This window comes from Dromiciops gliroides, chromosome 4 (assembly GCF_019393635.1).
Source record: "Dromiciops gliroides isolate mDroGli1 chromosome 4, mDroGli1.pri, whole genome shotgun sequence".
NCBI classification, from domain to species: Eukaryota; Metazoa; Chordata; class Mammalia; order Microbiotheria; family Microbiotheriidae; genus Dromiciops; species Dromiciops gliroides.
The window spans coordinates 207,216,647-207,239,576 of NC_057864.1; the positions used below are offsets into that span (position 1 = coordinate 207,216,647).

The 22,930-nt window shown below is 38.6% G+C and overlaps 1 protein-coding gene across 2 annotated transcripts in view; it reads right to left on the reverse strand.

Annotated features, from left to right (window-relative positions):
- Positions 1-22,930, reverse strand: part of MAP2K6 (mitogen-activated protein kinase kinase 6) — a 177,226-nt gene that overhangs the window by 133,652 nt on the left and 20,644 nt on the right. The window lies entirely within an intron of this gene.

The window sequence follows — 22,930 nt, forward strand, 5'->3', positions numbered from 1 at the left end:
AACATGTAATTTTCAATGCTGTCCTCATCATCTCTACTTGTGGTCTTTCCTTTGTCTCTCTTCTGTGCATTATAAAAATGTTCCAGTGACCTTTTATTTTCCTATACCACCCTAGCTGCTCTCTCCCTCCCACTCTGGAAGGAAGGAAAGAAGGAAGGAAGGAAGGGAGGAAGGGGGAGGGAGGAAGGGAGAGAGAGAGAGGGGGGAGGGAGGGAGGGAGGGAGAGAACCCTTAATAAATAAGCATTTATTCATGGTCAAACAAAACAAAAATTCTCTCAGTCTTGTATGTCTGAAAATTTGTCTTATTCTGCATCTTTGGTAATGTATATCACCTCTCTTTCAAGATGTGGATAATATGTTTCAACATCAGTCCTCTGAAAGCATGATTGGTAATTACATTGATCAGGGTTCTTACGTTTTTCAAAACTGTTTGTCTTTTAATGTTAGTGTTGGTGTGTAACTATTCTTCTTGTTCTGCTTCCTTCACTTTGCATCAGTTCACATATGTCTCCTAGGTTTATCTGAAACTGTTCCTATTGCCATTCTCCATTACGTTCATATACCATGGCTTGTTCATCCATTCCAAATTAATGAGCACTCCTTCTTTCCAGTTCTTTGCCATAACAAAAAGACCTTAAGTTATTGAAGTGTTTTTAATGGAGGTGAAAGACAGCCCTACCTGAAAAAAAAAATCTATACAGACAGGCCCACCTTTAGTAAATAATTAAACTGCATTCCATATTATAAACTGTTGGATAGAGAGATAAGTGCAACTTGGCAAAATTCCAAAATTTAAGTCCAACTACTACTTAAAGGTGAAGAAAATATACTATCTCAGCACCAATTATTCTAGCAAAACTCCTCTGGTGTAATGGTTGATTTAATATTCGCTAAATGGATGGTGGGAGAATATAGTCAAAGAGCAAATAACTTGTTAAAGAAAAGCTATTGAGAAGCAAGTTAACCCTTTTATCCCACTTCCATCTTCTAGTCCAGATGAGTATTTATTAGTTTATCTAGATAGTGTAGGTCCCCAATATTCAATATACACTGGATGTATGACTTCATTGGCTTGGGGAATTCCACTATGGGAACTCCCCCCACCAAGGCAAAAGAAAATCTTCTGGACTTTAGTAGATAAATACTAGGGAGTTAACCTGTGGCACATAGAGATTAAATGGCTTACTCAGAATCATGGAGTTCAGCTCCTAAGTATCAGAGGTGGTAATAATAATAATAATAATAATAATAATAATAATAATAATAATAATAATAGCATTTATATAGTGCCTGCTATATACCAGGCTCTGTGCTAAATGCTTGTCAAATATTATCTCATTTGATCTTTATAACAACTTTGAGAGATAAATGGTATTATTAGGATAGCTAGATGGCTCAGTGGATAAAGCACTGGCCCTGGATTCAGGAGGAGCTGAGTTCAAATCTGGCCTCAGACACTTGACACTTACTAGCTGTGTGACCCTGGGTAGCTCACTTAACCCTCATTGCCCTGCAAAAAAATTAAATAAATAAGTAAAAATAACTGATAAATGCTATTATTTTCTCCATTTTACAATTCAGGAAACTGCAGCTCAGGGTCATATAACTAATAAATAACTGAGGCTGGATTTGAACTCAAATCTTCCTTACTCCAGACTCAGTGCCGTAGCCATTTTGCCACCTCTGCAGCAGGCAGGAATGTGAAATAAATAATTCTAATATACAATATATACCCTGAAAGGAATTATCTAGTGGTAGTTTATAGAACATACAACTCTTTTTCTGCCTACTCCTCACTCCAACTAGGCATCCCCACCTATTTCTACCTGAAAGCCAGAAGATATGTTCTTAACTTTACAGAAAGTATATTAAAGTTCCTAATTTAAGGCAAAGGATTAACTTTGTCTGGTTTGACTCAGCATCAAGAAACAATATAGTAAGACTAGAAAGAAACCAGGACTAAGAGGTAAGAAATCTGGGTTATAATTCTAATTCTGCCATTTATTAGATGCATCATCAGGTAAGTTACTTGCCTTCCCTAGGCTTTGGTGTCCTCTATCTGGCATCAGCTTGGGAATTCTTAGTCTAAACTCCTTTCTTTTTGCTGTATCCCATCCCTGTGGTCTGATGCTTTGCCTAGTTTCTGAAGCCTTGTTGCTAAGGTTCTTTTTAGACCACCAGGGCCTTACAGTCAATGTATGTTCAAGGCAGTTGAGAGAGGCAGCAAATGAAAGAGTGCAGAGGTATCAAACACGTGGTCAATGGCCACATATATCCCATAGCACTTCTCAGTGCAGCCTGAACCAAATTAAAATGTAATTGGGAAATATTTAAGAAAATACATAAAAGTACAATAATATAGATAATATTATTATGTGCTTTTCTGGTCAATATGCAGCCCACAAGGATCCTTTATGTATGATTTAGTGGCCCCTATTTCTACTTGAGTTTGAGACATCTGGTATAATAAATAGAGTGTTCAAGTCCATTAAGTTCGACAAGCTCTATAAACATGAGTTATTGGGCAGAATGGATGGGATACTGGACTTGGAGTCAGGAAGATTAGGGTTCAAATCCCACCCCTGATGTTTGCTAGCTGTGTGGCCATGAGGAAGTCAATATACCTCTCTGCAACTAAATTTCCTCACCCGAAAAATGAGAATAACAATACCTATAACACCTACCTTACAAGGATGTCATGAAGTTCAAATACGATCGTGCATGCAAAGTTCTATGTAAATATTAAAGTGGTGTAGTACGTTCCATGAAATTATCTTTCTTTTTTTCCTAAACAATGAGACCGCACTCCCAATATCATGACCACATCCCAATTCAAAAGCAAATACCTCTCAGTGAGTGTAGCCTCTAGATGGCGCTTGTGCTATCTACCAAAAAGAATAGCTCCTTAATGACAAATCATGCCAATCGATAGTCTAACTTTTGTCTTCTAATAGGCAGATAATATGAGAAAACACTTATTTGGTATATAAAAAAAAGTTCTTTAGTACTGTTCACATCGCAACTTTAAATCAAAGTCTTCTTTTTTTTTTTTAAGTATGTACTATTCCCCAGCAAATTATGTTAAATTATGGGTTCAAATGACTCATACTTTCTAAGCATTTTCTAGCAACTCTTTAATATTCCTGCAGAGTAAAACAATGTTTCCCCAGCAATTTCTCCCCACTACTTATAACAAAATCTCTATGATAATTCTACTCCATTCACAGTTGCTCCTTCCTATCCCTCCCTTAAAGTTAAATCTCTAGGACCAGACTCTTAAATACTAAGTAACTATTAAATGCTGCCTTCAAATTATGCTTTGTGCACTTGACCCAGAGAAAACCAACAGTTTTTCTCCCCTTGTCCTTTTCTACTTGTCTCTGTATCCCCAGTGCCTCCTAACGTTCATTAGTGCCTGACACATAGAAGGAAGGCACTTAATACTTGCTTGTTGATTAACTAATTGAATCAAACCACCTAATAACATGGATAATTTATAATTATCTTATTTTTTTATTTTGTTCCAGTTGGATATTTGGTTATTCCATTTGAAATTTGCTCCAGTTGGAGTAAGTCCTCTCCATTCAGACAAGTCTAAGCTAATTTCACAACACCAGAAATTATTTCTCTGCTGCTTCTGTCAGTATCTCCTTGAACATCAGTAGGATCATATTACTTGAGGCTGACATGGACCTTTTAGAGAGTTTCTGGTTCAATGCCCTTATTTTACAAATGATGAAGTAGAGTCTCAAACAGGTCATTTGGTTTGCCTAGGATTATACAGGTAGTAATAAAAATAACGAGTATTTTATGATAATAATAGCTAGCATTTAAATAGTATGTTACAAGGACCCCCAGTTGATTCTCACAACAACCATGTGACATAAGTACAATTTTTATTCCCATTTTACAAATGAGGTAACTAAGGATGAGTAGAGTTAAGTGACTTGCCCAGGATCATATGACTAATAGGTGTGTAAGGGTGGATTTGAACTCAGAGGTTAAATAACTTGCTCAGAAGCTTCTTGGCTCCAATTCCAACACTCCATCTACTAGGTCAAATACCTGTACATTTTTTTCCAGAATTAGCTAGGATAAAAGATCAGCTAATCTGAGTAAATTTGGAAGTGTGCATAAGCATACATTTCTCAGAAACTTCAGGTTACAGTTTCCCTTTTATGCTTTGAGAGATGTCTGGCTCTGTTTTCATGCCCATCCAAGTTCATGATGTTTGGGGTTTTTTTTCTTCTAAGACAGTTAAAAGAACACCCCACACACTGCTGCCTTTCCAGTAGAGCAAAGTGAGGTGACTAGAATGGAGATCAGCACTGGGGAACTCTGCCTAGAAGCCTGTGAAGCTAGAACAGACTTGAAGGGTCAGAGTGGATGGAATTTTTAACTAATCAGAGGGGAAGGTACACCAAGAAACACAAGTGTCGTGATGATATCTATCATATGAGATAACAAATGTAAATTGATTTTCAAACTTTCATTATATAAATGCCACCATCACCATGATCATCTGAAACTCAACTCCAACACCTTCCAAGTTCCTCTTCCCTTAAAATATTTGCTTAGGAAAAATCTCCATGCATTCCAAAACTTCTTCTTTTTGCCACACCTCACTCCCGAAACTGGTTGGGAAGAGGTATGGGATGAAAGAGGAGCCAACATAACCTACAACAAACCTATGCTGAACTGATTACTGTATTTCAATAGATTACATGGCCATTGAGAGGGAATTGTTAAATCCTGTAGTGATTTGGAGAGGAGAGATGGTCAAAAATTGTTTTTTAATCATTTTCATTCATGTCTGACTGTTCATGATCCTTTGGGTATTTTCTTGACAAAGAAGTTGTAATGGTTGTCATTTCCTTCTCCAACTCATTTTACAGATAAGGAAACTGAGGCAAACAGGGTTAAATGATTTGCCCAGGGTCACATAGCTAGTATCTGAAGCAGAATTCAAACTCAGATCTTCCTGACTCCAGGCCCATTGCTCTATTCACTACACCACCTAGCTGCCCCATGGCTGAGAAGGAAAGAATTCAAACCATGGAATGGGTGCTCAGAAAATAAGGATAAGAGGGATTACATATTTTGGGGAATTTGGGAGCACATTCCAGATCACATGTCTAAATATTTTTTGAACATAGGATCTAGCTCAGCCATTTACAGGCTCAAGAGAGAAGCTGGGAATATGCTACTCACTGATAGTCTGCATACCACTTCATGGCCAAGTAATACAATATTCCTCACTCCATCTCCCAAACCACCATCATTACCACCATCACCAAAACCTAAAGCTGGTAAATTCTCCAATCATGTGACAGCCCACTGTTTTCTGTAATAGAAGGCAGGGGAACTAACGAGCTGTTGTAGGTGGAGAAAGCTTTGGCAACACTACTAAGGTTATCTCTAACACCCACCACCCACACCAACTGTCACACTTGCAAAGCCCTTTACTTTATATATCTCATTTAAGCCTGACAACAACCTCGTGAAGTAGGAACTACAGGATTTGGGCTTATTCTTTCTTTCAGAAGTCCAGACTTAAAAAAAAAAAAAAGGGGCAGCTGGTGGCCCAGTGGATAAAGTACTGGCCCTGGATTCAGGAGGACCTGAGCTCAAATTCAGGCCTCATATACTTGAAACTTACTAGCTGTTTGACCCTGAGCAAGTCACTTAATCCTCATTGCCCCACCAAAAAACAAAACAAAACAGAAGTCCAGACTTATTTTTTCAGTGTAAGGAATTCCCAGTGTGAAAACTCCCTCTAGCAAAGCAGACCAGCATTTTATTTCTAACATAGTAGGTTGGGTTTTTTTTTAATTTATGGAATAAAATAAGCATTTCCCATAACATAGTACAATTTTAAAAAGGCAATTGTACATGAAATTGAAAATCTATGCACAACTTGCTATTCCTTTCAAATATACAAAGAATATTCTCGACTTGCTTAGTGGACAAGTGATTTATCCATACCTAGGATCTACCTGAGGCAAGACTTGAACCCAGCTTTTCATGATTCTAAAGCCAGGCTTTTATTCACTCTGCCATGCTGCCTTGCTCTAAAAATATTACTAACCATTAGAGCTGAGGTTGAGAGAGGTTCAGTGGCTCATCCAGAAGCACATAGCTAGTTAATGGCAGAACCAGGATTCAAACCCAGTTCTTTTTTATTCTAGGGCCAGCACCTTATCCACTGTACTACACTGTCTTAAGAGCCTGAGCACCAGTTTTCCCCTCTAAAACTAATGGACAAATAGGTAAGATAGATAACGCAATGATTTCCTACAAACAATATTTTTATAATAGCAATAAGACAATAAATAGGAGGAATCGATATGATATAATGGCTAGAGTATTGGATTTGGTGTAGAGACCACCTGGATTTGAATCTGACATTTAGTAGTTGTGCAACTATGGGAAATTCACTTAGGCTCCCTATAAGACTATAAATTATTGATGGGTGGCAGGCACAGAGTATTAATACATACCCCATATTTTTCCCTCTGTGAATACAGACCCTTTATCTAGTTTCTTCCTGCTAAGTATCTTTTTTGTCTTTATCCTATCCTATCCCTCTTGTGTTTATACACTTCCTGATTCTGGATCCTCTGCATGGCTTTTTCTATCTAGTATATCCATTGATAATATGACAATCTGCCCCTAGTCCATTTACCCAGTTCTGGTCAATGGTTTATCTTGACCTTACAGATTATCTTGCTAAAGCTTCCCAAATCTTGGTCACCTACCTTTCACTGAGAGCTGCCTGTACCCTTGCAAGACAAAGTAAAGTGATAAGTTTAGGTTCAAGTCAACAGACATTTGCCAAAAGTATATACTATGTACAAGACAGTGCTGTGGGTTCAAGTACACCAATGGATGCAAGATCTCTTCAAAGGGTGCCTACTGCACTTTCCATCCATGCCTTCATATTCCATGTGATTCTGGTATATGTTCTGTAGACAACTCACCACCCCCATATATCTATCTTGCCCTTTAAAAGATTTCTTTACATTTCCCAATTACCAGTGGAGCACTCTATCATAAATTATGGATTAAGACTTCATAGGAACCTCAGAAGTCACCTAGTCCAGAGGTTTTGAATGTTCTACCAAGCCATTGCCAAAACTAGATTAAAATGTAATTGGGAAATATTTATCAAAATATATACAAATGCAATAGAACACAGATAAATATTAATATGCAGTTTTCTGAGTAAATATACTGCCAGCAAAGATCCATATGTATGGTTTCATGCCCCCCATCTTTTATTTGTTTGACGACAATACTGACCTAGTCCAAATTCCCCATTTTCCAGATAAAAATAATGAGGTCCAGAGACATCAAATGATTTTTTCTATGAGTAGCAGAGGCAGGATTTATCACCAAGTCCTCTGACTCCAAATTCTTCAGGACTTTTTCCACTTCACCACACATCAAAGAGCTATCCATTGTTTAATCCCTGGCTCTCAACATAAGACTAGTCTATCTCTTTTTCTGATCTTACATTTCATCTTTACCTCACTTTTAATCCTGGGGATGCAAAGATGAAAAATGACACAGTCCTGCCCCCTCAAGAAACCTACAATCTAATAAAATTATTAATGTAAGCTCACAATTCTTTCCTATTAACATCACCCACTACCATCTTATACAACATGCCTTCATATCTCTTCTTATTATCTTTTCTTCCTCTGATTCACTTGGCTGAAAGGATTTTGTACATACAGTTTTGTTCTAGATATGCACAGACCTCATTAAAAAATTATATACAGGACTTCCAGTAAAAATGGCAAAGTGAAATATTCCAGAGTCAAATTCATTTCCCCGATAAAACATCCTAGAAACAATGAAGAAGAACACTGGAGGACACAAAAATTAAGTATTTTTTTAAAAAGTCCAAAAAGCACTCCTTTCTTCCCCACTCACAACTGTATCTAAAGCTAACACTATATCTAATTGAGTCCTACCAAAGGTGTCCTATCCAGGGAAAAGGCCTGAAGTCTTTGATCTTTCTGTAGGTGATAGCCCAGGGTGGGACAACCAAGGAGGGAACTACCAGGAAATAGACCTTTCAGATCTCAGAGGCCTAGACAGGGGCTTCCTGCCAAGAGACAAGACTTAGAAAAAGGGGGAAGGGGGGTGTGCAAATGAATTGATTGGAGACTGACCTAAAGCCTTGGGAGGGGGGAGGACAATGAGGAGTCTAGCCTGAAAGGAGGGGATGCTGCCTGCATCCTGCCTGCCCGGGGACACGCCAGGGTCCTGCATGGCTGAGGATCGTTACATATGGGAGGCAGTCCCAATATGGAGAAAACAAGAAAAGAGGAAAACTTAAATAGACCTGTCTGGATTTATTATGAGAAGGTCCTAGGACCTATACAACCCTGAGTCCTTGGGAGCTAAGAGACAGGCCTTTAAACCCCCTGATGCTCCTCCTCCATCCCCTCCAAAGTACTTTATGATCTTGTGCCACCGGCCTCCTTACTGCTCCTCAAACAAGACACTCCATCTCCCAAGCCTAGGCATTTTCACTAGCTGTGACCCATGGCTGGAATTCTCTTCCTCCCCATCTCAGCCTCCTTGCTTCCTTCAAGTCCCAGCTAAAATCCTGCCTTCTCAGGAAACTGTTCCCAATCCCCCTCAATTCTAGTGACTTCCCTCTATTGGTTATTTCAAACTCATCCTTTATGTGAACAGTTTGTATATAGTTGTTTGCACGCATGTTGTCTCCCCAAATAACATATTTGTAAAGCACTTAGCACAGTTCCTGGCACATGGTAGGAGCTTAATAAATGCTTGTTTCCTTCTCCATTAGACTGTGAGCTCTTTCAGCTCATTTTTGCCACAGTGCCTGGCACATAGAAGAGGTTCAATAAATGTTTGTTGATTGACTTCCAGGAAAACAGTAGGATAAACACCAGTACAGGTGAGGACCTGTGTCCTTGTCCTTAGTAGACAGGCTTGGGGTGGGTGTGGGGAGATGACAGAGGAAAAAGTAAAGTGGGCAATTGAAACAGACAGGCCTGAAGAAAAAAAAATAGCTTGGGGTCAGCCCTTTAGGAGTTCAATCTGAAGCCTATGTGACTAAAGGTTAAGATCTCATCTCCCTATACAGACTCCCAGAGAGGGAAGAGTCAGTCAGCTAAGTGGTCTGAGGACCAGAGAAGATGATGGCAGTAAGTGGGGCCTAGGCTTGGCTCCAGGAACATGGAAGCCTAAGATCCTGGGATGAGGCTATACATACTGTGTATAAATGTATTATTATTTTTCTCCCTCCTTTCTCAAGGAGTTCAGCACCTGGCACATTCACTCACACCTCAACTTCTGCACTCACAGTAGGGGATTTCATGATTTCTATTGATTTTCCCTCTCATTTCCTACTGACCAATTCTTCAACCTCCTTAAAGCCTATGACCCAGTCCTTTATACCACCTTACATGGGACTGATCACATACTGGATCTCACCATTATCCACATGTTGCCTTAATTAGAAATTCTGACATTTCTCTGTCTGGCCATAACCTCTTATCATAGCATCTCTCCCTTAGACCTCATCTCCTCCTGTACCTATTCTTCACTCTCCCTGAGACTTTACAATCCCTCCAGCCCCTGGCCTTTTCTCAAGCTATTAGCCCTGCTCTGACTTCCCTTTCTTCCCTTTATGATCCAGACCTTATAAATGGTCATTTCAGATCTGCACTGTCCTCTGCTCTCAAATCCCTTTCCCCCTCATCCTGTTGTAGCTTATGTCTTTCTAAACCTCAGCCTTAGATTCTTTCCATCATATACTTACTCTACTCCTTCTCACTAGATGTTGACAGAACTCAGAGAAGTCACAAAATGTGCTGAATAGGTAGTTATAAATTCATGTTATACTACTTCAACTGGGCCTTCAGAACAGCAAGATAGTCCATTTATTCTTTCCTATTGATACCTTATCTCATTGTCCACAGAATCTATCCCAAACCTTTGTCTCTCCTCCTTTACACCCTACAACCTCTTTCAGCCAAAGGCTTTGTCTCTTGCTTAGAAAAATCAAGGCTATTGGATATGAGCACCCTCTCCTCCCATTGCCTTTATCTCAAAACCCCTTGACATCACTCCTCAGTCTCTCCACTTTTCTCCCAGACCTGGGAAATGAGATGGCCTTCCATCTTGCCAAAACCAAGCCTTTTACCTGTATGTTTGATCCCATTACCTTCTTTCTTTTCCAGCATAATCTCCTCCTCAAACATTTTCATACTCTAGGGGCAGCTAGGTGGTGCAGTGGATAGAGCACTGGCCCTGGATTCAGGAGGTCCTGAGTTGAAATCTGGCCTCAGACACTTGACATTTGCTAGCTGTGTGACCCTGGGCAAATCATCTAACTCCAATTGCCCCACCAAAAAAAAAAAATTCATACTCTCTAATTTTCACCCTTTCCCTATCTACTGGTGTGTGTGTGTGTGTGTGTGTGTGTGTGTGTGTGTGTGTGTGTTTTCACTTCTGCCTTCAAACATTCACAAGTTTTCTCCAGTCTTAAAAAAAATGCTCCACTAGATATTATAATGTCTTCAAACTATCATACTTCTGTGGTATACTGATAATGTTGAACAACCAGCTTGGAGGGAGGGGTTGTATGTTTGACATTTTTTCAGTTTAACCTGTATTATTAACATTTTATTCATCTCTTTTCTAAATCTAGATAATAAACAAAACAATAAATCAAGCCCTAACTTGTAGAATTTGCTGGTTTCTGAACTGTAAATGATTACATTGAAAATTTAATAATCAGCTCTTACGAGCTAATTTGAACTGGCTCCAGCACACTCCTGAAGATCTCTTGTCTTTCTCAGACATTCTCCCAGAAAAAAAAAAAAGCTGTCAACATTTGCTACCTAAATTTCCTCTCTTCTCACTCATTCAATTCACCCTTTGCAATATGGCTTTCAACCTCATCATTCAACTGAAAGCACTCTCACCAAAGTTATCAATGATTTCGCAATTGCCAGATCTGATTGTCTTCTTGACCAAAGTGCTACATTTGATACTACTGACTACCCTATTCTAGATATTCTCTCCTTTCTGGATATTCATCACAATACTCTCTCCAGTTTCTCCTCCTACCTGCCTGACCATTTTTCAGTCTTCTTTCCTGGCTCCCCAACCCTATCATACCCCCCTAACTTTTTGTGTTTTCCCAAGGTTCTTCCCTATGCAGTCCTCTCCTCATCAGCTTCTACATATTATCATCCTTAAGCAGACGATTCTCAGCCTGTATATCCATCCCCCATCTTTCCCCTGAATTTCAGCCCTGAGTCACCAATTGCCTGATGAAAATTTCCAACAAGATGTCCTGGAAACATCTCAATATTAAGATGTCCAAAACTGAATTCATTCATTTTCCTCCAAAACCCCACCCTCTTCCAAATTTTCCTATTTCTATCAAAGACACATTTTTCTAATCTCCCAGGTTTAAAACTTCAGCATTATCCTTGACTCTATTCTCCTTCCTCCCCATACATGCAATCGTTAGCCAGATCTTGCCATTTCTACCTCCACATCTTTCAAGTCTGACTCCCTTCTCTCTATTCACACACCTACCACCCTCATCACTGAAAGCCTAGATTACTGCAACAGCCTCCTACTTGGTCTCCCTTCTGAAAGTCTCACATTTCAGTACATCTTCCACATAACCAAAGGAATCTTCCTTAAGCACATATCTATGCATATTACTCCCCTGCTCAATAAACTCTAGTGATTACCTTCTGCCTCTAGGATAAAATGGAAACTTTTCTAGTTACATTTTAAAGTCCTATACCACCAGGTCCCAATTCCCAGTCTCATTAGATGTTATTCCCCTTCCCCTTCTGTGACCCAACCACAGTGGCCTTCTTTTTGTTCCTTACACAAAACACTCCATTGCTAGTTTCTGACTAGCTATTCCCCATGTTGAGAATGCACTTTGTAAAGAATTAATTGTTATTTGAGGTTTTTATGCCTCTGCGAGCACTGGCCTGGGGCTCCGCAAACTGCACAGTGCTCCACCTACTGGTTGTAGCCATTGCCAGGGCTCTGGCACCTCACGTCATCACCACTCGCCAACACCTACATGGGCCTGGCAAAATTATAATGATTGGAAGCCTAGTGAGGGCAGTCATGTGACTGTCAGAGCAGCCATCCCATTGGCTGGGACTGTGTGGGGTGTTTCTAGGTTTGAGGGAGGAGAATTGGGCATTCTACGTGGAAGCTGGAAAGCGACAGGCGTTCTGCTGCATATTTTCAGCTGATTCCTGGGCGGTGGTATTTTTCAGGTATTATAATTTCCCTTTCCCCATTTTTATTTCCATTCCCTTGATCCTACCAATCCTGTTTGTGGGTTTTGTTTTTTTTTAAGTTCATTCTTGTTAAAATAAATCTTGTTCTCTTTTGAGGGAGGCTCCCGGTTTCCTTCCTTGCCCCAATATTGCAGCGAGCCGCTTAGCTAGCACTCCCCAATTAAAAATTGGTCCCCACAACTTCCTCTCCATCTCAAAGGAATCTCTCTCTTCCTTCAATATTCGGCTCAAGTATCACCTTCTATATGAAATCTTTCCTGATCCCTTCCACAATAGCTAGTCATTAGTTAGTTTTAATTTATTCTCTTCATATTTATTCTATATCAACTTATTTGTATATTTATTTTCTTCCCCATTAGAATATGTTTCTTGAGTGTAGGGATCATTTCATTCTTTGTATCTGTATCCCCGGTGCCACATGCCTAGAATATAGCAGGCACTTAATAAATCTTTGTTAGTCAAATGAATTACACCAGTAAAAGTGGAGAAGAGAGGACATTCTTTGTACAGATTACAATGAGAGCAAAGGCATGTAAATGAGAAAACAGATATGTTCAGAAAAGCATGAGTCCTGAGGCAGCTAGGTGGCACAATGGATAAAGCACCAGTCCTGGATTCAGGAGGACCTGAGTTCAAATCTAGCCTCAGACACTTGACACTTACTAGCTGTGTGACCCTGGGCAAATCACTCAACCCTCAGTGCCCTGGAGCAGGGGAAGATAAAAAAGTATGAGTACATTTTGCAACACAGGAAAGGAGTCATATGAAGCTTTAGAGGGCCTTGAATATTTGTTCAGAAGAGTTTCATCTTTACTTAGTAGGGAAATAATATTTAGGAAAAGAGGGAGAAAATAAGACTGTTAAAGACATGTAGGTGATTTTAGAATAAGGGCATCATGTTCATAAAATTCTAAAATAGTTAAATGACAAAACAGCAACTGTAGAAATGTACTTGCATCCAACTGACATGGAGCTTAGGATAAATCAGAAGTTTCTCCTGTGAAAAGCAAAACCAAAGATGACCAAATAACAGGACAGACATATGGAGGAATCAATGGACTATTAAAGTTTAGATTGACCAGCTAGATATCAGGACAGACATACCTAAGAAGTATGAAGAGATAAAGTACTATAGCAGGAAGTCAGTGAGTTGTGGCTACTACCTGACCAAAGCTAGGAGAAGATAACCCTGGAGGACAGGACCATCATTTCAAAAAAATCCCTCTCAGCTCTCAGGAATATGACAAGCATCCAAGCTTTCCCCACCCCACCCCAAAAGGGAACTTTCCAGTTTTCAATAGGACACCCCATCTATCCTCTATAAATGCTTTTGCCTTCTTTCTGTTCACAGAGGAGAATGTTTCTAAGCCCTTCTTCCCAGGGGTGAAATGTTTGACTTCCCACTCTGTCAATTTCTCTAGCAACAAATAAGAGACCACTTTAATTCTAATTGGACAGTGTGCAAAAGTGTAATTCTTTATTGAGAAATACCTAACAACCACTACCTCTCTCCCATGACACAACCCTTGACATCTAAGAAGAATAAAAGTCTTCTTTTTCTTTTCTTACTAAAGAGAAGTCGCCATAGCCAATGCCCTAGGTAAAAATAGGTGGAAGTCATTGGTTAGGATCACATGTCTGCCAACTGGGTCAGATTTTGGTTTAGCTATATAGGGATGCAAAACAAAGAAACACTAGTGGTTATCTCAATCTGGCTTCAGGGGAGTCATTTCAATTGGCTGACTGAGCTTCATGAAGTCATTTAGAAAAAAAGAGGTCAGAAACATCAGGTATAGGAAATAATTGATGGATGTGGGAGCACCTCTATGTGGAGTGTTATAAGGAAAATCATGAAGGAAATATATGACCTGAAAATGGCATAAGGGCAGTATGGCATGATAGAAAGCACATTGGATTCAGATACAGGGTTCAAATGGGTTCAAATTCCAGCTCACCCACTTGATATCTGTGTGAATTTGGACAAGTCCCTTCACCTCTCCAGACCTGAATAAAAAAATACAATGAAGGGATTTTAGGAGATGACTCAGGCCCCTCCCAGCTCTACATATATAAACCTTTGAATATGGGTACTTCAGGTGTACCCTCAAATGTAAAAATGTCTAGAAGGACAGTTCTAGAAAAATGAAAGTATCCTATGTGGAACCTTTATGAAATAACAGACAAAAATTACACAAAATGAGAAGGATTGATGAATTAAAGTCTACACAGAAACAGGAGCTACTTCTAATGATATCACTAGCCCATTAAAGGACTGGCATAGAACTAATTCCTAAGAAATTTGATTATCCACTTAATGAAGCTCCACTGTTTAAAGCTCCATTGTTAGGATACCAAAAAGGTGAATTTGGGTCTTTGCTATTAAACTTTCATTTTTTTCTCTTGTTTATCTTGAACTGTACAGAAAAAAAAAAGGAACACTTCTTAGGATGGGCAAAAAGTCATCTTTCAGACAACAAAATGTAACTCTAGACATGCTTTGGAAAATTTCCCCCTTAATTTAGCCATCCATTGGATATTGTTTTGAAAGTGCACTCCCATAAATTTCAGTGCTACCATAAATTTCATTGATATGATGTATTTTTTCACTATTAATCTTTATATTTCTGGGAATTTACAGATTTCAAAATATGTTTGAGGGTGTGAGGACTAACATATATACTGTACTTATTAGCCTGTTTTGGTCATGAGTAATACATTAATTGTGTTTCAATGAGAAAAAAGGAAGCCCTTAGAAAACAAAGGGCTCCTGGGATAATCTTTTTTGTAGACCTGAGCCCCTGGTTTGTAAGAACTATTCTACCTGCCATTACATTTTGTCACTACAACAAGATACTTCCAGTTAAGATTTCTCTCTTCTGGGGGCAGCTGGGTAGCTCAGTGGATAAAGCACTGGCCCTGGATTCAGGAGAACCTGAGTTCAAATCTGGTCTCAGACACTTGACACTTACTAGCTGTGTGACCCTGGGCAAGTCACTTAACCCTCATTGCCCCACCAAAAACAACAACAGCAACAAAAGATTTCTCTTGCCTGACCCATACTGCATCTGGAATAATCTGATAGTCAGCTAAAGTCCCTACTCTACTATTTTTTAAAGTATGTGTGTATTTCTTTGGAGTTTTCTAATAAATTTTATGCTAACAAATCAATATGAGAAATTATGTAGAGTTGTTAAACTCACTGCCCATATGCCATAAGTAGCTGGCAAAATTCCCAGAGTGTGACCTGAGCCAGATTTAAATGTAATTGGGAAATGTTTAATAAAACAAGTCAAAATACAACACAACATAAATAACATTAACATAGTTTTCTAAGTCAATGCAGCCTGCAGGAATTGATTTCTATTTTAATTTGACACCACTGGAGATAAAGGAAATTTATGACTAAAGCAAAAAAATGGGAGAGTCACATAGAAAAAGTGAGAGAGAACCAATGGACAGCCCCATGTATCCATGTGATATCAAGAGAATTCAAGGAATGTCCATTTGGACCCCCTATGGCAAACTCATGAGAGGATATAAACAAGAGTCTCACAGGATAGGCAGGCATGGAATGGTTGTAATCTGCTTTATTGGAGGGACTATCCACACTGATGAGATTATAGATCCATTGGACTATTTAGAGTAACATAATATAGAAGGGTTAGTCATAATGATATCAAGCTTTCTGAATTATCTCAGAAGTGCATTCCCAGGGATTATAGGTATTACAAAATAAAGCTCTTCCCTACTTATTCCTCTCCTTTATTTGGGACCTTTTACTTTTGAGATCTATACTTCTTTTTATTCTGTTCTTCCTCTAGTCTTCATCTCATATTTTTTAACTGGTAGATGGAAGGTAAGGGAGAAGAGAGGATAGTAACTGGCTGATCACCTTTCTAAAGGGAAGAAGGAACTAATTGTGACAGGCATATATAGGTTATAATGTTAGTTACAGGATAGAAAAAACGCTAAAGGAACATTTATTTTCTTTACTGAGGCGAACCCTAGCAGGATCCATCACAATGATCATCCTCCTTCACAGGGGAAAGCTATTAAAGTGTCTTTACACAATGTCCATTCCAAGGAGGAAAAGATAGGGAAATGGTTTCACTCACAATTTAAGTCTTCAAAATAGTCATATTCTGAAGCTGTAATTAGTTGTTTTATCCTTGGGGTAAACAACACAAAAATGACACTCAAGTATGTTTTACCAAATGTCCTTCAAATGAACTATGAAAGACAAATTCATTTAAAAAGAAAGAAAGAAAGAAAATAAGGGCAGCTAGGTGGTGCAGTAGATTAAGCACTGACCCTGGATTTAGGAGGACCTGAGTTCAAATCCAGCCTCAGACACTTGACCCTGGGCTGTGTGACCCCGGGCAAGTCACTTAACCCTCATTGCCTGCCCTCCCCCCCCCCACCCAAAAATAAAGAAAGAAAAGAAAAGAAAAAGGAAAGAAAATACTCCCTAGGACATGCTGAGCCCTCTGCTGTGGAAACCAGGCATAGGAGAAGTTCACCTGGAGTAACTTCCCAGTTTAACTAATTTTTCTTGCTAATGAGGTAGTAGACTCAATTATTCTAGCTGCTAGAATACTGAAGGTACACTTTGAATTTTATCACCATGGAGCAAAAGAAAGCCTTGGTTACTCCAAGTTATTGCTCTAGTTATATTTGAACAGAAGTAACAGTTTCATAGTGGATAGAGAGCTTTACTCCAGGTCAGGACAACCTGAGTTCAAGTCCCACCTTGGGCACATACTACCTTGTGACCCTGGGACTCAAGATTTATCAGTTGAGTTGATCTTTAAAAGGACTTAGAGTTTGAAGAACACTAAGAGATGGAGGTAAGAATGAAGTGCCTTCCAGGCACTGAGACAATTTGTGTAAAGGACCAAAAATATGAAATGGAATCTCATGTACAAAAAAACAGCCAGTTTCGCTGGAACATAAATATGTGAAAAGGTAGTTTTCAGTTGTTTTTCCTTTGTGTCCAATTCTTCATGACCCCATTTGGGGTTCTCTTGGCAGAGATACTAGAGTGGTTTGCCATTCTTCTCCAACTAATTCTATAGATAAGGAAACTGAGGCAAACAGAGTTCAGTGTCTCACCCAGGATCACACAGCTAGTACATGTCTGAGGCCAGACGTGAATTCAGGAAAATTAGTTTTCCTGACTCCAGGCCTGATGCTCTATTTACTGTGCCACCTAGCTGCCCTGAAAAGGAAATCCTAATGTACAATAAAGCTGGAAAGGTAGCCTGAAGCCAGATTGTGAATAGTTTTAAATGTCAACCAGAAAAGTGTATATTTTGATTTAGATGGGGTAAAATGTGAAAAAAATGGAAAAAGCTTTAAGAATTAAGATAAGCCCAAACAAAGGCACAGGAACAGGAAAATATAGTCCAACTTACCTAGCTCACAGAACAGGTATGTAAAGGGGAAATGTCATATAAAATAAGAATGGAAAAATAACTAAGGTTAGATTGTAGATGGCCTTGAATGGCTAAATTTCCTTTCTTGAGAAAAAGGGAGTTTAGACTTTATTTAGTAGGCATATATGTGTGTGTATATGTGTGTGTGTATACCTACATACATACATACATACATATACATATATATATCTATGTATACACATACATACATACATACACTTGTGTCTAATGGTAGCCAACTCTAGAGTGAGGGAGGAGGGTGGAAGGAAGGAAAAAAGAAACAAACATGATAACTTTGCTATATATTAGGAAGGAATATCAAATTGTACATGAAAGATTTGGAATCATCTTTTTTATTGTACTGTGTTATGGAAATACTTATTTTGTTCTGTGAATTGAAAATGAAATTTTTGTTTTGTTTTGTTTGTTTTATTTTGTTTTTGCAGGGCAGTGAGGGTTAAGTGACTTGCCTAGGGTCACACAGCTAGTAAGTGTCAAGTGTCTGAGGCCGGATTTGAAATCAGGTCTTCCTGAATCCAGGGCTGGTGCTCTATCCACTGTGCCACCTAACTGCCCCGAAAATAAAATAATTTTTTAAAAAATGGAGCAGCTCTGTAAGCTTTTAAGCACTATACCAATGTCAGCTATTATTATTATCAAACTAAGATTCTGGAAAGAAAGAACTATATCCTTCATTCATTAAACATTTATTAAGTTCCTAGTGTATGCAGAGTAGTCCTGGAAACTAAAGAGGAAAAGTTAATACTTATCAAGGGATTTACCAGTTTGTTCTAGCTCTGCTTCTCAACAGCCATTTATGACACTTTAATCCATTCATTTCTCCAAATTACTTTTGAATCTATTTATATTATCTACCTCCACCACATCTTAGGACAATGAAAGTCCTCCTATACTTTTGGGACCATAACTGGAATATTGTGTTTGGTCTTCTGAGCCCTAATTTAAGGATACTGACAGGCTGAAATGCATTTAGATGATGGTTACCAGAGTGATGAGGCAACTTGAAACTTCATGCTATATCAGTTAAAGAAACCTGGAATGTTTAGACTGCAGAAGAGAAAAATTTGGGGAGATGATAGCTCTCTTGAAGAGTTTTTTAGGCCTATTATGAAGGAGAAAGATTAAGTTTGTTTTGTTTGATCCTAGAAGACAATAACAGTGAAAGTTAGAAAGGTAGATAGATGTCAACTCAATATAAAGAAAAATTTCCAAACACTCAGCTATCTAAATATGAACTGGGCCACTGAGGAGGTAATGAGTTCCACATCACCTTCGAGTAAAGACCAGATAACAATCTTATCAGTTTATAAGAGATGTTATAAAAAGGATTTCTGTTTAGGTATAAATTGAACTAGATGACCTTGGAGGTCCCTTCTAACTCCTCTTTTAAGATAATATAAAGTTGCATACTTTAGTCAATATCTCCCCAGTTTCAACCATAGAAATTCCCTCCACCAGAGAATTATATCTGTTCTCCACCTCCTCTCTATCCCAGGTCATGATCCAGTCAGCTGTTTATAAACAGCTTGTTCAGAATTGGATGTCACCAGGAGAAGAGGAACAAAAAGGAAGCTGTGAATGAGGCTCATATAGCATCTTACCTCAGAATAAAAATTTTAATGCAACTGAATTTGCCATTGTGAAGTACCTATGTGAAGACAACTATACTAGATACAGGAAAGATTTGGTCAGGGGGAAAGAGAAAAAGAGAGGGAATCCCTGTGAAATAATAATTAGACATGGTTCCAGCTTCCATGTATAAAATCCTACCATTCCATCTGCAGCTGAAGTAGCCATTCTTTTGTCTACTTTTCCCCAGCTTCAGTTCCTATGGATCTATTCTTGACTCTTAGGAAAGTGTTTCAAAAACCTTAAAGTATTATATAAATGTGAGTGGTTTAGTTTTACTTGTCATAGCTCTTACTGTCCCCACTCACCCACCCCCACCTTGGTAATTATTCCTTCCTGAGCAACTGTTAATTTAACTGGATCTAAGGCACCATTGACCTGACCCTTGAATTTCATGTTCGCCCAGCTTGAGACAGCCATCCCTTCCATTGCCTCTATCCCACTAATCCCCATGACCCAGCATAACACATATCAGTAAAAACTGTTGGGGAGATGCCATCCAGTGCCAGTAATTTGACACATATAATTGTGTCAGTTTGGCTTAGAATATTCTGAGTATTGATGGCTATTTGATCTAGTACCTCCACCCTTTCCATTTAAAGACACAAATGAGAAATGGGAACTTCCCCAATAGCTTTCTCTGTGAAGGCTGAGGGCAGAGAAGAAAGAGGAAATGAAATTCCTTTCTGCCAATAAAAAGATAAATGCCCCAATTCAACTAAAACACTATTAGGGAAAGAGAATAAACATTTATAAAGCACCTACTCTGTGCCAGGTACTGTGCTAAGTGCTTTTTTTTTTTTTAATTTTTTTTTTTTAGTGAGGCAATTTGGGGGTAAGTGACTTGCCCAGGGTCACACAGCTAGTAAGTGTTAAGTGTCTGAGGCCGGATTTGAACTCAGGTACTCCTGACTCCAGGGCCAGTGCTCTATCCACTGCGCCATCTACCTGCCCCCAAGTGCTTTTTTTTTAAAAGAAAAGTTTTATTTTTGCAGGGCAATGAGGGTTAAGGGACTTGCCCAGGGTCACACAGCTAGTAAGTGTTAAGTGTCTGAGGTCAAATTTGAACTCAGGTCCTTCTGAATCCAGGGCTGGTGCTTTATCCACTGCACCACCTAGCTGCCCCACTAAGTGCTTTTTTACAAATATCTTCATTTTAAAGTTGAAGAAACTTAGGCAAACAGAGCTTAAGTGATTTGTCCATGGTCATAGTGCTAGTAAACATATGAGGTGACATTCGAACTCAGATCGTCCTGATTCTAGGCCCCATATTCTATCTACTGTACCACTACTGCTGCTACTGCTGCTACTCCTACTACTAACAATAATAACAACAATAATAGTATCTATATAGTGCTTTATGGTCTGCTAAGCATTTTTACATATATCATCTCATTTGATTTTCACAGCAACCCTGTGAAGCAGGTACTATTATAATTCACATTTTACAGATGGGGAAAATGAGGCTGAGAGAGGTTAACTGATTTGCCCAGAATCACATAACTAAGTAAACACTTGTGGCAGAATTTTAACTCAGATCTTATTGACTGTAGGTCCAGCACTCCACCTAGCTGTGAGAAACAAATATATCAAAAGTAGAAGTATAAATGATAGACAGAAAGATAGATAGATAGATAGATAGATAGACAGACAGACAGACAGACAGACATCAGCATGTTGCAAAGAAATAATAAAAATTTCCCTATTAAAAAGATGGATGGAGGGGTAGGCTACTGCTATGCCAACCATTTCCTGATGCCTACTCTTTGGACTAGAGGTATAATCTAATTGTATCCACAAAAGTTAGCCTGCTAGTGACTGCATCAAAGAGAGTCATTCTGCAAGGTTAAGGGAAGGGAGGGAAATTAACAACATACACTTAATATCTAATAGCACACTAATATAGTACTTAAAGTTTACAAAGCACTTTTCTTACAACAATTGAGTGAGGTAAGTAGTACAAGGATTTTTAGCCTCATAATTAGGTGAAGAAATTGAAGCTCACCAAAAGTGAGTTGGAAATGAAGTTAGTAAGTGGCAAATCCAAGACTCAAACCCAGGTCCCCCAACTGTAAGTTAGATAGTACAGTGGACAATGAATGAATTGGGGCCAGGATTAAACAGGAGGAGGGAATTGGGCTAGATTGCCTTCAGGAAACTGCAAAGTTCCTTTAATGACCCCAAACTTCTTCCAGAAACAATAGTTCAGGCACAGCTAGGTGGTGCAGTGGATAAAGCACTGGACCTGGATTCAGGGGTACCTGAGTTCAAATCTGACCTCAGACACTTGACATTTACTAGCTGTGTGACCCTGGGCAAGTCCCTTAACTCTCATTGCCCCACCAAAAAAAAAAAACACAGAGAAACAATAGTTCATCTTTTTAATACCAATACTCTACCAGTATTATATGATTGCAAGAGATGGAACAAAACAATCTCTGAAGAATTGAAAATGAATACTATATAGAAGGCAATAGAAAGGCATATTGTGGTCTGAGAGCAAGCTGCAACAGATAATCAATGAAGGATTGGAAAAAATGGAGTAAAGGATGTCATCAGGGAAATGTATGAGAGAAAAACAATATGGGTTCATCACATGAGTAGAACAAGGCTGACAGATGGATGGTCCAAGTGCCATGTTGTTAACTTGATGGTGTTAGGAGAAAGTGAAAGATAAGTAAGGTAAATGACACTTCCTTCAGCCATAGCAGGTAGTTTTTAGGCTACTTTTTACAATGTCCACCTATCAGGAGAAGACAAAAAGGAAAAGTTAATAGAAGGAAAGATATATAGGAAATGAAAATATATATTTTATATGATTATACCGAAAGTCTTTATGCTTCTTGAGATAGGCAAATTATGTTCCCACTGATACTTTCTTTACTTGTTTTCATCAACAACTTGTTGTTGATGAAACTGTACTTAGCACTAGGGTTACAAAGTATTATAAAGCATGAGCTTTATAATACTTTTAAGGATTTTACAACATAGTTGAAGAGATGAGAAAAGAAAATCACAGTTGAGAAAAATTTGGAGCTATAAGAAGTTGAGCCATAAACATCAAAACAAGGAGATTTTTAAAAATGTTCTCGTGGAGGTATGAGAAGGTTCTCTGTCACTATGACTCATGTATGACCAGTTTCTTATGAGTAGTTTTATATCTATTGTGAGTTGTAACCTGAAACTGACCCTGCCCAAATCTTACTGAAATATGTCAACAACTCTCAAAGTATTAATTTTCTTTTAAAATGTAAACTCAGAATTCACAACATGCTAGAGTGTAAAGCAGAATACAAAGAATCAGATGATATGATTACTTGTCCTGGATTTGCTACTAATTGTTGAATAACTTTGGGCTTATCATTTCTCCTTTCTGGTCCTTGGTTCCCTCATTTCCAGTATTTCCTCATTCTTTATTTCCAGTAAGAACTTGGACCAGATTATCTCTAAGGTACCTTTCCAGTGAAACTGAAATATTTATTAAAAGTGTCTACTATGTATAGTATATAGTACT